Source organism: Equus quagga, chromosome 4, assembly GCF_021613505.1.
Source record: "Equus quagga isolate Etosha38 chromosome 4, UCLA_HA_Equagga_1.0, whole genome shotgun sequence".
In the NCBI taxonomy this organism is placed as follows: Eukaryota; Metazoa; Chordata; class Mammalia; order Perissodactyla; family Equidae; genus Equus; species Equus quagga.
In genome coordinates this window covers 137,467,143-137,482,133 of record NC_060270.1, presented here as the reverse complement: position 1 = coordinate 137,482,133, position 14,991 = coordinate 137,467,143, and the positions used below count along the sequence as shown (strand labels likewise).

Sequence of the window (14,991 nt, the reverse complement as noted above, 5' to 3'; positions counted from 1 at the left end):
TTGAGTGTTGGTTAATTTGATTCTGACACAGGCAACGCACTGTAAGCCGATATTCCTTTAATCATCTTCACATCAATATTTATGGAGTAGCCACAGGTGCCTCCTCCTTTAGTAAGAGTTCATGATACGTTTTTTGGCCAAATAAACATCTAACGGTATGTATATATTTTTTATATGACCAAAGTTTGTAACCTTTTTATATTTGTTGTCTGTGCCTAACCTACCCAGTATTCCTTGAAATTTCTGTGTTTATTCAATCGTGTAAAATGATGTACCTCTAGCCATTAAAACAGTTGTGTGCAAGACATTGTTTTAATTGCTAGTGGTTATAATTGCCAGACAAAAATTATAATTTTAGAGTTATATGGGTGTTCAGAAATCAGCCCGTCCAAGTGCAAAAAATGCAAACATGAGACTGATGAAAAATCTGGGAAGCTATATTTTTATTAGAAATATTTATTAATAAAGAAAAACTATACCAGTGACTGAACTGGGATCAAATATCAAAATATTAAATATCATACATAAAACCTAGTATATTGTTTTGATCTACTATGCTGTCCAACCTTGTAAATTCATTCTGTGATACAGCCTATATGTAAAATTTTTGCTTTTATAGTTTACCTTTTTCAGTACTCACTGTGCCTTCTTTAAAATTTTATTCTTTTTATATTTGTTAACAGATGGGGTGTGTGACTTTTAAAGATGCCTGTAACTGGGAAAATTTCCCCAAGTGAACTGGCTTTTGTTGTTTAATAATATCTTTATTCCTTTTTTCCATTTTGTCTGTTTTTCATTCATCCCTTAGGTTTTTCCTTTTTTCTGAAGGTAAACGTTTCGAACTTCTGCTTGGGTCCAATATTCACTGTTAAAAGTTAGTCGCCCTCTATGTAACCCGTTATTATCATTGTTATCATTAGTAGTAGTACTGTTTTGCCACTGTTGACTTGTTTGCAAATGACAGTTTTTAGATTTTTAAAATTTCTTTTTGTGTCTTTTTCTTTGTTTTATCATTTAGTGAAAATTATTTTAAGATTTTGCTGATTCATTATTTATTGAGATGTGTTATTTCCAAATATTTGGAAATTTCTGTTGCTATTGATTTATAAATTTGTGATGTTGTGAAAGAACACACCCTTTATTATTTCAAGACCTTTAAATTTATTGTTTTTTGCTTGTGTTGTTTTTTCTGCCCAGCCTATGGTCTATCTGGGTGAATGTTCCAATTACCTTTGGGGGAAAATGTGTACTTGGCTGGTGGTGAGTGGAGTGCTCTATAAGTGTCAATTAGGTCAAGTTGGTTGTGAAGCATTTTACATCCTCACTTTTTCTGTCTCCTTATCCTGTCGGTTGCTCTGGAAGGAGTATTAAATCTCTAATTATGATTGTAGATTTGTCTATTTCTCCCTTTAGTTCTGTCATTTTTTTTTTGTTTGGTGGCTTTGTTGGCTTTGTTGTTAGTCACATACACATTTAGGATTGGTATGTCTTATTGATAAATTGAACCTTTTATTATTATGAAATGTCCATCTTATCCCTGAATATCCTTTTTACTTGGAAACCTGTTTTGTCTGACATTCATATAAGCTTACTGTTTGCCTTAGATCTTTTTCTGTTCTTTTCCTTTTAACTCACGTGTGTATTTATGTTTGAAGTGTGTTTCTTATAAACTACATATGATTGGGTTGCACTTGTTTATCCAGTCTTTCAGTTTCTGCCTTTTAATGATGTTATATAGTCCATTTATATTTTTGTAATTTTTTCTGGGTTTGTATTAGCATATTGGTGTCCTTTTTCTATTTTCCCACTTACTCTTTGGTCCTCTTTCCTGCCTTCTTTTGGGTGAATTGAGTTTTTAAAAAAATATTCTATTTTTTCCTCCTCTCGTGACTTTTTAGTTTTGCCTCTTTGTGTTATCTTTTTATTGGTTGTGCTGGAGATTACAATATGCATCTTGAATTTATCACAGCCTATTTTCAAATACATTCTAGTACTTCATGGACAATGTAAGAATGTTATAATTTATGCTTCACTTACCGTCCTCTCATCTTTGTACTGTTGTCATGTATTTTACTTCTGCATATGCTCTATATTTTTATTATTTTTAATTTAGAGAACCAATCTTTTAGTGAAATTTAAAGATGCATGTGAATATGTAATTTTTAAAAATTCCTTTGTATTTATCAATATATTTACCCTTTTGGATTTCTCTCTTGCTTCCTATAGAACTGAGTTTCCATCTGTTATCATTTCCCTTCACCCTAAAGAATGAATGTCTAGACCTGCTTGGGAAAAATTCTTTCAGCTTTTAACTGTGAAATTTTATTTTGTTTTCATTTTTGAAGGATATTTTTATTGGATATAGAATTCTTAGCTAACTTTTTTTTCAAGACTCAAAGATGGGGCCTGGCTCCGTGGCCAAGTGGTTAAGTTCACCCACTCAGTTTCAGCAGCCCAGTGTTTTGCCGGTTCGGATCCCAGGCATGGACATGGCACTGCTCATCAGGCCACGCTGAGACGGTGTCCCACATGCCACAACTAGAGGCACTCACAACTAGAATATACAACAGTGCACTGGAGGGTTTTGGGGAGAAGAAGAAGGGAAAAAAAAAGAGGAAGATTGGCAACAGTTGTTAGCTCAGGTGCATCTTTAAAAAAAAAAGACTCAGAGATGTAGGTCCCTTGTCTTTTGGCCTCCGTTGTTTTGTTGAGCAGCTCACTCCTCTTCCTGCTCTTCTGCCAAAGTGGAAAGCAGCTGGGGCTGTTGAGTCCTAGGTAGGGCTAGTCACCTTCTGGATTTCTGTTCAGTAGGTTTTTGCACCCTCAGCTCTCTGATGGGCTTTAAGAAAACGCATAATTTTGTGGGTTCTCCAGCTTATTCTCATCGTTAGAATGGGAGTGTTCTCTTGCAACTTTCTAAAGTGGGAATGGAAGATCAGTACAATACGGATTTAATTAGTATTGCTTAAAAATCTCTCATTACTCTTACTTTCTAGATTTTTTCCCGGTTATTCTTAGATTTGTTTTCCCAACGAGTTTCAGACTCAGTCTGTCTTTTTTAGCAGAGCTGCAAACAGTGTCTTGGTAGGGATTTAGATTCCACTGAATGCATTGATTAGAGACAATGACTGCTTTACTTTGTTCACTCTTCCTATCCAAGAACAGGGCATGGCTTTTCTTTTTGAAGTTTTCTATTTTAGTAGTGTTTTAGTTTTCTTCTTGTTAGTTACTTGATGTGGAATTTATTCCTAGGAATTTTAATTGGGATGAATTTTTTCTTGCATTATATTTTCTGTTTATTTTTTGGAAATCAATAGGAAAACTGCTCGATTTTGTATATTAATTTTATAACCAGCTACCTTCTTAAAAGACCTTATTGCTTCTTCTAATAATTTCTCAGTGACTTGTCTTATGTGTTCCAAGTATGCTATCACATCATGTGTAAAATGATACTTTAGCCTCCTGCATTTTGATATTACTCCCTCATTTCTTTTTTTAGTCCCACTGTGTCACTTAGCAGTTCTAGAACAATGCTAAATAATAGAATAATGGTGGACTTCCTTGGTGTTGTTCCTTGCTTTAATGGGAATGCTCTTGGTGTTTTACCATTAAGCATTATGGTGGCATTTGTGTGTCTGTGCGCCTCCCATTAAGGTAGAAGCCATATAGCTGTTTTCTTTTTTATTTTTTGAGGAAGATTAGCCCTGAGCTAACTGTTGCCAATCCTCCTCTTTTTGCTGAGGAAGACTGGCCCTGAACTAACATCTGTGCCCATCTTCCTCTACTTAAATGTGGGACGCCTGCCACAGCATGGCTTGTCAAGTGGTGCCATGTCCGCACCCTGGATCCGAACCAGGGAACCCTGGGCCGCTGAAGCAGAACGTGCACACTTAACCACTGCGTCACCAGGCCAGCCCCTATCTGTTTTATTGAAAGATTTCTTTTTAAAATATCAAGAATGGATGTTAAATTTCATTAAATGCCTTTTTATCATGAAGGATGAAGAATATATCATACTTTTCTTCTTACTAAAGTTTTAATGACACATTCTGGAATTTTTTGTCCCAGGTGGTTTTCATCAAATTTTTCTTATTTTTACATTATGTACCAATTATTTTAACAGTTAAAACAAGTCAATTCTGTTTTGTTTGTTGTAATTAGTTAGATTTAACTGAATTAAGTGCTCATTGTTAATCCTTTTCATAATTTCTTGATTTTATAAATTCTTGATTTTAAATATATTTTAGTCATATGGATTGTGGCTTCAAATAATTTTTGTTTTGTTTGTTTTAGGAGGGATTTGTGGGCTGTGTATTCCTGATTCTTGCATATCTAAAAAACCTTTATAGACACTCAGCCTTACTAAATGACATATTTCATTGATCCTAAGAAGCACTTGTTCATATTTTCACATCTCTGACATCATTTTTGAAATCTGAACTTTTTATGTATCTGACAATTGGTTATTTGAAAGCATAGTTTAGTTTGTAGCTCTTTTTCTTTTTTTGTGCAGCAGATTGGCCCTGAGCTAGTATCTGTTGCCAATCTTCCCCCTTTCTGCTTGAGGAAGATTGGCCCTGAGCTAACATCTGTGCCAGTCTTCCTCTATTTTGTATATGGGACACCAGCATAGCGTGGTTTAATGAGCCGTGTGTAGGTCCACACCTAGGATCCAAAACTGTGAACCCCAGGCTATCAAAGTGGAGCACCCAAACTTAATCACTGTGCTACCAGGCCGGCCCCTGTAGTTCTTTTTCTTATATAGAAGTACATATAATGATGGTCACCTTTCAAATGATGATATCTTCAATTTGATGAAATATGGTAATATAATTGCAAATTATTACTTTACTGAAAAATGATTTTTTATCTATAAGGCTGGCAAAGATCAGAAAATTTAATAACACAATGTGTTAGTGAATTGTGGTGAATAAGTCCTTTCCTACATTATTGGTGGGCATAAAAATTGGTACAATCTCTATGGGGGATAATTTAGCAAAATGAAAAAATTTTTAAATGCATATATCCTTTGATTCAGCCATCATACTTCCAGGAATTTATCTCATAGGTATACTTCATGTATTTTAAATAATATATATATATGTTTATTCATTGCAGCATGGTGGGAAATAATAACATTCTGGAAATAACCTAAATATTCATCAATAATAGACCAGTTAAATTAATTATACTATATCCATACAATGGAATGTGATATATCCATTAAAATTATATTCCAGAAAATTCCATGTCATGTTCTTTTTCCCTCAGCACTGTACACAGTACTCACTTTTATCTGTTATCTAACATTGCTGAGAAGATGTCGGAGGCCAGCATAAATTATTTAATTTGCAGGTGGCCCTGTTTCTTCTGTCTAGATGCTAATGGAATTCTTTCTTTATCCTTAAAATTCAGCAACATTTCATAGTATGTCTTGGTCTTGATCCTTCTCTGTTCATTTTTCCTGGAACATGATGAGCCCTTTCAATTTTCAGCTTTATATCCTTGAATATTTTGGCTGTTCCATATGTCTCTCTCTGTCCAAGAGTGTTGTTTATGTTAGATCTCAATTGTTTATCTTCCAAATCTATCTATCATCTTTCTTCTACCCAACCACTTTGTTTGAATCTAACCACCTTTATCCTGTACCCTTCATTCTGAGTGATTTTCCCAGGCTTGTCATCCATGTTACTAACTTGGTTTTCTGAAGTATCTGTTCTACTTGAGTTGTTTCTAATGTGGTTTCAAATTCTCTGGGTTTTTCCCTCTTCTTTTTTCTTATATCTTTTACTTTCTTCAGCTCTTTTTAAAATCTGTTTTATGGAGTTATGTTCTATTTATCTGCATGCAGAGAAGCTTTTCTTTAAGCTTCTATTTTATGGAGCAATTCTTCAAATGTGTGTGTTTTTTCTCCTTTTCACATTGTGGTTCCTCCTTCTTTTCTTGCAGTGCCACTTTTTCATGTCGTTTATTTTGCATGTTCTTTATTGTTAAAAGGGGCGATTCTAGTCTGGCCTACTCTTTGCCGGAGAATGGCCTACGTGGAGTCTTCCTAGCCCCCTCCCATCGGCCTTTAGAATAACTGCTGTAGAGGCTGAGATAGAAGACTGGATACATGGTTGTGAGCTCTCTTCTTTATCTGACTGCTGCGTGGCAGTTCTCATATGTTCTCTCTAAGCAGTTTCCCATGGTGTGTGTTAATCGTTGGTTCCAGAGACAAGTCAATGCTGGTATGTCTCTGATTAGTCTACTTAGTGTGCTGTGCAAGGCTGACTACCAGCTTGCTGTTTCTGTTTCTCTACAGCCATGCCTTGCCTCTCGGCAGGGAAAATAAAAAATGTCAAGGCTACCATAGGTTTTAGGGAGCCCAATACATAATACCTCTCGCCTTTGTGTTCCCTCCTGAGTTTGGAACCGATTCAAACGTAGTCAGAGGAGCTAGGCAGACAGAGAAAAATATCAACCTGACCACTGAGAGAGCTATTGGAGGATGTATATATGCTGTCAGCGTTCTTATTCTTCGTGCCCCAGTCCAGACCTGGACCAGCCCACCCGAAGGAAAGTTTGGGTCTTCATAATAGACACACTTACCTAAGACTTTTGCCTCACACTGATTAAGTTACAAGTCATGGATAAGAGGTTAAAAAAGAAACCAAATTTCCTAATTTTAAGACTTTTGATAAATTAGGTCTACCCAGCAAAGAAGTGTGAACCAACGGTAAACTCACCAGTCAGGTTTCACACTTAAGGGAGAAGGGGCGAGAGGCTGGGGATATTTATGGAAAATGCCTCCTCATGGAAACCAGAGGAGTTGAAAAGAAGCATTCCCCACCTTACACATCATGATCCCTTCTTCAGTAGTATTCTTTGCTACCCTGTGATAGGGAGATAGGCACCAAGTAGAATGCTGTCTACTTCTTGCATACGTCTGGTTGCTGTGCCTTGAAGGACCCATGTTTTCAAGTTACTGATTGATTATGTGTATTGTCCTTCAGGACCCACTTTTCCTAGACCCAATCAGCGAGAGATTAGAGGAGAAGCATGTCAGATGTGGCCATCCTCTTTAACTGTGATGCAGACTTCACTGGTCTGACCTTTATTCATTGTGTCGTGAGTGCATCAGTCCCATGAGATGTGGCCATCTTGCACAGGAGTTTCCTTCTCTGATTTTTGTCATATTTTGGTCAGGGAAAAGAATTATGCAAACGTGCACTCATTCTCTCTTTTTTCCCAGAAGCTGTTAACCTTTTTGATCATTGCTCACCTGACAGATGAACATATTTTTCTTTCATTTGTGTTTCTCTAGTTACAAAAGAGATTAAATAACATTTTTGTGTACAGTATTCACTGGACTTCTGAAGTTCTTTTGTGAATTGCCTATTCTTGTTTTGCCCTTGTTTTTCAATTTGTGAGTTTGTCTTTTCACTCTTGAGTTATGAGTTCTTTAATTTAAAAATATTAACTTTTTCTTCTTCATATCTTTCCTTACCCAGTTATTTCTTTTCAAATTTTGTTTGTGCCCCGTTTTTTAAAATATAAATTTAAATTTTCTATGATGTCCTACATGATTTCTGTGCCTGATATCATGTTAGAAAGGTTTCTGACCCCAAGTTTATAAAACTCCCACATGTATTTTCACATGGTATTGTTATAAGGTTTTAACATTTAAATTTTGAACCATCTAAGAATCAAACACTTTTTTCAAATAGGTGGTTAATTGTCTCAACAATATTTACTGAATAATATATCCCTTTCTCAGTGATTTGAAATGCTGCGTTGATTGTAGTGGACTGAATGTGACCCCAAAGAGAACAGATCCTAACTCCTGCAGTCTGTGCATGTTACTTCATACGGTAAAGTTTTTGCCAATGTAATTGAGCTAAGAATCTTGAGATGAGATTATTCTGGACTACCTGGGAGGGTCCTAAATGCCATCAAAGTGTCCTTATTTTAGAGAGAGGCAGAGGGAGATGAAACACTCAGAGGAGAAGCCAGTGAAGACGAGGCAGAGACAGGAGCTGCCACTCGCCGAGGGCTGCCCGCAGCCAGGAGCAGAAGAGGGCAGGGATGTTCTCCCCTCGAGCCCCCAGAGGGCAGCCCTGCCAACGCCTGATGTCGGGTGTCCGGCCCCAGAGCTGTGAGAGGGTAAATTTCTGTTGTTTTGGGCCACCAAGTTTGTGGGAATTTGTTACAGCAGCCACAGGAAATTAATATGTTGATCATATACTAAATTCTTTTATACTTTTTGGTCTCTTTGTGGATTTTTTTTTTTTTAAGGAAGATTAGCCCTGAGCTAACATCCGCCATCAGTCCTCCTCTTTTTGCTAAGGAACATTGTTGCTGAGCTAACATCTGTGCCCATCTTCCTCTGCTTTATATATGGGACACCTGCGTCAGTGTGGCTCAATGAGCAGTGCATGGGTCTGCACTTGGGATCCAAACTGGCAAATGCTAGGCGCCAAAGTGGAACATGCAAACTTAACCACCATGCCGGCCCCTGTGAATTTGTTTTTCTGTTTCATTTGTTCCACTGCTCCATCTGTTTTGGTGCTGGTACCATTCTGTTTTAATTAGTAAGGTTCACATTCAGGTTTATTTTTCAACATAATTGTTATTTTATTAAAGTTGTACACATACGTGACCTTTAAAAGTCAAACATTAAATGATTATAATGTGTAAAAGCAGTCCTCCCATTCCTGCCCCAGTTCCAATCTCCAGTAGCACCTACCTTCAACCCTTCTGTTTCCTCTGGGATTTCCCGCCGTACTTCTAAATCACATGTTTATATGCTGCTTTTTGATTTATTAGTTGAAGGCATTATCTACTTACTTTCCACGTGGTAGATGAGGACTAGCTATCCTTCACCACCACTGTCCCCACTTGTTCTCCCCCAGTATAGCTGTGTTACGATTTTTATTGAATCAAGTAAGTGTTTACACAACTGGGGGCTATTAAGTATTGAAACAACTTAGTCAGTAGTGCCCTATAACCATGCCTCCTTTTTTGAATATCCTTTCCCTTCATTTTTTATTGGAGTTAATAATGGTTTTGTTTTTTTATTTACCCAATTTTCTGACTACCATTGATTTCTTTTTCCCAAGTTGCTCTAATGTTTCTACAACATGGCTATGACTAACATGTTCAAACCTATCAGTTATGTTTCCTAGAAATCTCCTTTCCAGAGCCCTTCGTCCTCCTGCTTGAGTGTGAGCTGCGTGCTCTGTGCAGCTGTCATCGGGGGCCTGCCCTCCGTTGCTCTTCTGGACCGGACTTGGTCTTCCATCTTGCTCTGCTGCTTTTGAGCAATCTGCTCTTCTTCTGACTCCCAGTGCTTTGTATGTGATCTGCTTTTTCTCTCTTCAAACTTTCAGGACATTTTTATCCCTGGTTTCCTGAAAGTTCACAATGATGCATTTTGGAATACATCTCTTTTTGTATGGAGAATCTGTGTCCTTCAGTTATAGGAAAATGTCTTCAATTATTTCCTCCCTTAGGCAATCTTTAGAGTACTCTTTAGTCAAATATTGGACTTCTTGGACTGTCTCTAATTTTCTTACTTTTTTAATGTTTCTACTTTCTGAAGTATTTTTCAACCCTTCTATTAAATTTTTAAAAATTTTGTGTATCCTATTTTTTCCCCCAAGGTTCTTTCTTACTCTTTTGTTATTTCTTTCTGAGTGATAGTCTGTTCTTTCTTTCATGGAAGAAGCATCTTTCTCCCTGAGGATGTTGTTGGAGGGTTATGTTTGGTTTGGTTTTCCTCCCTGTGTTGTCTTTGTTTCCTCTCAGCTGCTTTCTTTTCCCTATTTGTTGGTTTAGGTCAGAAGACTTTCCTCAGGTGTGAGGTAATCTTTGGCTCTGCATTTGTTTTTAAGAGTAAGACTATAACAAAGTTAATTGGAAGCTTTGTATGTATGAGTGAGCTTGTCACTTGTGAGTTTTACTCTAGGGTGAGTAGGCAAAGATCCATCCTTTTAGAATGTCCAAATGACATATTCCTTTTTTCTGGAGCTTTTAATTTTTTCCAGAGAAAAGAATATTCCAGTCTTTTCTGAAGAGTGGAGAGGTGTGTGTGTGTGTGTGTGTGTGTGTGTGTGAGAGAGAGAGAATGCTTTGCCATAGTGAGCAAGGAAGAGGAAGAGAGCTTGTCATTCAGTGATTCAGTCGATAGACTTTCGCTGAGTCATTTTGTTTTGAGACCAAGACCTCTGTTGTGTTGGTGTGCCCAGTCCAGAGCTTTCCCAGTTCAATTTCTTCAACTCCCGTTGAGTGACACAGATTAAGGAGGGGTTTCAGAGTCCGGCCATCTGTGTACAGACTTCAGTGAATTCTCCTTCTACTTCCAGATGCTGAGTCTTTCAGACATTCTGCGGAGTGCTTGACTCACTTCTCATTAGCATTCCTGTTAGTTGCTTAGGGTACTACTTTTTCTGTTGCCTTCCAAAATTTATTGAAGTTTCTCACCTGCTCTTGTTGCTATATTTATTCTCTCTATACTTATGAGTTGCTAGATCACTTTTTTCAGTTTAATCCTCTACCATTGTTTTAGTAGGTTTCAGATAAGTAAAATCGCTATATAGAAGTGTAAGTACTTAATATATATTTAATGATACATGAATGAATAACCTTTGAATAAGGGAGTGCTAGTGTTGCGCAGTAATAGTAAATAAAGTACAGGCGCACCTCGTTACTGCGCTTTGCTTTATCATGCTTCACAGATACTGCATTTTTTACAAATTGAATGTTTGTGGCAACCCTGAGTCAAGCAAGTCTTTCAGTGCCATTTTGCTAACAGCATTTTTTCACTTCTTGTCTCTGTCATATTTTGGTAATTCTCGCAATATTTCAAACTTTTTCATTATATTTGTTATGGTGATCTGTGGTCAGTGATCTTTGGTGTAACTATTGTAATTGTTTTCTTGCACCACAAAACGCACCCATAGAAGACAATGAACTTAAGTGATAAATGTGTGTGTTCTGACTGCTCCACTGACTGGCTGTTCCCCCATCTCTTTCCTTCCCCTCGGGCCTCCCTGTTCCCTGAGACACAACAATATTGAAATTAGGCCAAAATAACGCTACAGTGGCCTCTAACTGTTCAAGTGAAAGGCAGAGTCACACGTCTCTCACTTTAAATCAAAAGCTAGACATAATTAAGCTTAGTGAGGAAGGCGTGTTGAAAGCTGAGATAGGCTGAAGGGTAGGCCTCTTGTGCCAAACAGTCAGCCAAGTTGTGAATGAAAAGCAAAAGTTTTCTTTGAGGAAGATTAGCTCCAAGCTAACATCTGCTGCCAATCCTCCTCTTTTTTTTTTTCCTGAGGAGGATTGGCCCTGAGCTAACATCCGTGCCCATCTTCCTCTATTTTATATGTGGGACACCTGGCACAGCATGGCTTGATAAGTGGTATGTAGGTCCGTGCCCAGGATCTGAAGTGGCAAACCCCGGGCCACCAAAGTGGAACATGCAAACTTAACTGCTGAGCCACCAGGCCAGCCCCTAAAGCAAAACTTCTTGAAGAAAGTTAAAAGTGCTACTCCAGTGAACACACAAATGATAAGTAAACAGCCTTATTGCTGATATGGACAAAGTTTTAGTGATGTTGATAGAAGATCAAACCAGCCACAACATTCCCTTAAGCCAAAGCCTAATCCAGAGCAAGGCCCTGACTCTCCTCCATTCTCTGAAGGCTGAGAGAAGGGAGGAAGCTGCAGAAGAAGAGTCTGAAGCCAGCAGAGGCTGGTTCATGAGGTTTAAGGAAAGAAGCTGTGTCCATAACATAAAAGTGCAAGAGGACGCAGCAGGTGCTGACGTAGACGCTGCAGCACATTATCCAGAAGATCTAGCTGAGATCAACAATGAAGGGGCTACACTAAACGAGAGATTTTCAGTGTAGATGAAACAGCCTTATATTGGAAGAGGATGCCATACAGGACTTTCATAGCTAGAGAGGAGAAGTCAGTGCCTGGCTTCAAAGCTTCAAAGGACAGGCTGACTCTCTTATTAAGGGCTAATGCAGCTGGTGACTTTAAGCTGAAGCCACTGCTCATTTACCATTCTGAAAATCCTAGGGCCCTTAAGAGTCATGCTAAACCTACTCTGCCTGTGCTCTACAAATGGAACTACAAAGCCTGGATGACAGCACACCTGTTTACAGCATGGTTTCCAGAATAGTTTAAGCCCACTGTTGAGACCTATTGTTCAGAGAAAAAGATTCCTTTCAAAATATTACTGCTCATTGACAATGCACCTAGTCACCCAGGAGCTCTGATGGAGTTGTACAATGAGACTAATGTTTTCCTGCCTGCTAACACAGCATCCATTCTGCATGGATGGATCAAGGAGTAATTTCAACTTCAATTCTTATAATTTAGGAAGTACATTTCATAAGCCTATAGCTGCCATAAATAGTGATTTCTCTGGTGGATCTGGACAAAGTAAATTAAAATCTTCTGGAAAATATTCACCATTCTAGATGCCATTAAGAGCATTTGTAATTCATGGAAAGAGGTCACAATTTCAACATTAACAGGAGTTTGGAAGAAGCTGATTCCAGCCCTCATGGATGACTTTGAGGGGTTCATGGCTTCAGTGGAGGAAGTAAGTGCAGATGTGGTGGAAAGAACTAGAAGTGGAGGCTGAAGATGTGACTGAATTGCTGCAATCTCATGCTTCTTATGGGTGAGCAAAGAAAGTGGTTTCTTGAGATGGAATCTACTCCTGGTGAAGATGCTGTGAATATTGTTGAAATGACAGCAAAGGATTTAGAATGTTGCATAAACTTAGTTGAAAAAGCAGCGGCAGGGTTTGAGAGGACTGACTCCCAATTTTGAGAGAAGCTCTACTGTGGGTAAAAAGCTGTCAGACAGCATCGCAGGCTACAGAGAAATCGTCTGTGAAAGGAAGAGTCAATTGATATGGCAAACTCACTGTTGTCTTATATTAAGAAATTGCCACAGCCACTGCAGCCTTCAGCAAACACCACCCTAATCAGTCAGCAGCCACCAACATCGAGGCAAGACCCTCCACCAGCAAAATGATTATGACTCGCTGAAGGCACAATGATGGTTAGCGATTTTTAGCAATAAAGCTTTTTTTTTTAAAGATTGGCATCTGAGCTAACAACTGTTGCCAATCTTCTTTTTTGTTTTTTCTGCTCTTTCTCTCCAAATCCCCCAGTACATAGTTATATATTTTAGTTGTGGGTCCTTCTAGTTGTGGCATGGGGGACGCTGCCTCAGCATGGCTTGATGAGCGGTGCCATGTCCGCGCCCAGGATCCAAACCAGTGAAACCCTTGGCCGCCGAAGTGGAGTGCATGAACTTAACCACTCGGCCACGGGGCCGGCCCCCAGCAACAAAGCATTTTTAATTAAAGTAGATACACTTTTTTTTAGACATAATGCTGTTGCACACTTAATAGACTACAGTAACGTGTAAACATACTTTTATATGCACTGGGAAACCAAAAAATTCGTGTGACTTGCTTTGTTGCAAAATTTGCTTTATTGTGGTGGTCTGGAACTGAATTGTGCCTGTAAAATAATAAATGTTAATAGAATATAAAAGAGAAAACTAAAAATTATAACTGAGTTTGTTAAGTATTTTTCACAATAATGAGTTATATAAAAGCTAGTTGTACATGTTAATTGTAGTAAATTTGGAAACCACAGAAACTGTCACCTGTTACCCCACTGCAAAGAAAACTTTGGTGACATTTTGCAGTGTTTCCTATCAGTTTCCCCCCCAAAGTTGAGTCATTAACACACTGATTCTTTGATGAAACGTTGATTGTGTTTGTAAGAAAATTCATGGCTTGGGAGCCACAATAACCAGGAACACTATATTAATATTAAACAGCAAACTTGTCTGCTGCATTTTCTTAATCACATCAATCACAGATTGTTTTTCTCAAGGGGATTTCAGTGCTTCAGTTTGCACATTACCATCAGTCTGATTTGCTTGCTTTTTAGTGATGTCACAGTAATGAGATGTTATAAGAGAAGTGAGAACAAAACTACCTCTAAAGATAATATTGATCTGTTTTAAGATTTGTACTCCAAATCTGGGAGATAGCTAAAAAATTCAAATATTGTCTAGTGCGTAAATGAATAAAGTGTTCTATGTAGTGACTGTGTTCAAGTGAAAAAAAATAATTTTTACTAGAAGTAAAAGATTTCTAGTTAAGATGATATGGTAAGGTTTGCTCCAAATTCGTAGTAGTCACAAATAAAAAAACAAACCCCAAAATGTTATACCTTGGCTAGATAATAAGATAAACATGAACCAGAAACAAAATAGAAGACAGAATGGTGAGTGGGACTGAGACGGATGTGCTGAGCTGTCAGTATAGAAGTAGGCCCTGGCCTCTGGGAGTTCAGTTTCTGCAGGTTGGTAGAAATTGAAAGTGTTTCCCATGCAATGTTCCTTCAACTCCCTGATTAGATCAACATTATTTCAGATATCACTGTATTGGGGGCCCTAAAATGTCAGTATAAGACACTGTGGAAGTGGATGTAGATGTCAACATTACACTGAACACATCCATTCACCAAACATCCTGCTTTTAAAGCATCCTGTTCATGCTTGTAGCTTCATCTGCTTATGTGAATGCACTTGAGTTCAAGTACATTCTGCCAAGTTATGATTTGTGTTGGTGAACACAGATGCCATAATATAGGCTGGAAATATCATGTTTTGCAAAAAAGTTACATCCAGAATTTTTGCCTGCACCCACTGTGTGTTTTGTTCTCAATTGAAATGTTCATATAAAAGGAAAGATAATTATGTGATTCATTTGCGGGCTGCAAGTAAAGAATGTGTGAATTCAAAAACAAAAAATAATGGTGAGCTTTCTTCTTCCACTTCCCATCTGAGGAAACTTGCCATGATCCAATTACTTCTGACCAGTTGAAAAATTTGTTTAGTCCTAATGCTCAGTTAGGAGGACCATTTAGCTCTGACACTAAACTATATCCACAAATTTTGCCATTG

The 14,991-nt window shown here is 37.9% G+C and overlaps 1 protein-coding gene across 3 annotated transcripts in view; it reads left to right on the top strand.

The window, feature by feature from the left end:
* The window catches only part of ICA1L (islet cell autoantigen 1 like), a 64,627-nt gene that overhangs the window by 718 nt on the left and 48,918 nt on the right, over window positions 1-14,991 (top strand). For 2 of the 3 annotated variants that reach the window (XM_046657884.1, XM_046657886.1), the window contains exon 2: window positions 32-155. The gene's annotated coding sequence lies outside the window, so the exon portion shown is untranslated. Of the gene's footprint in view, window positions 1-31; window positions 156-8,032; window positions 8,146-14,991 lie in introns of those variants that run through there. The other variant, XM_046657885.1, reaches the window with a different exon arrangement.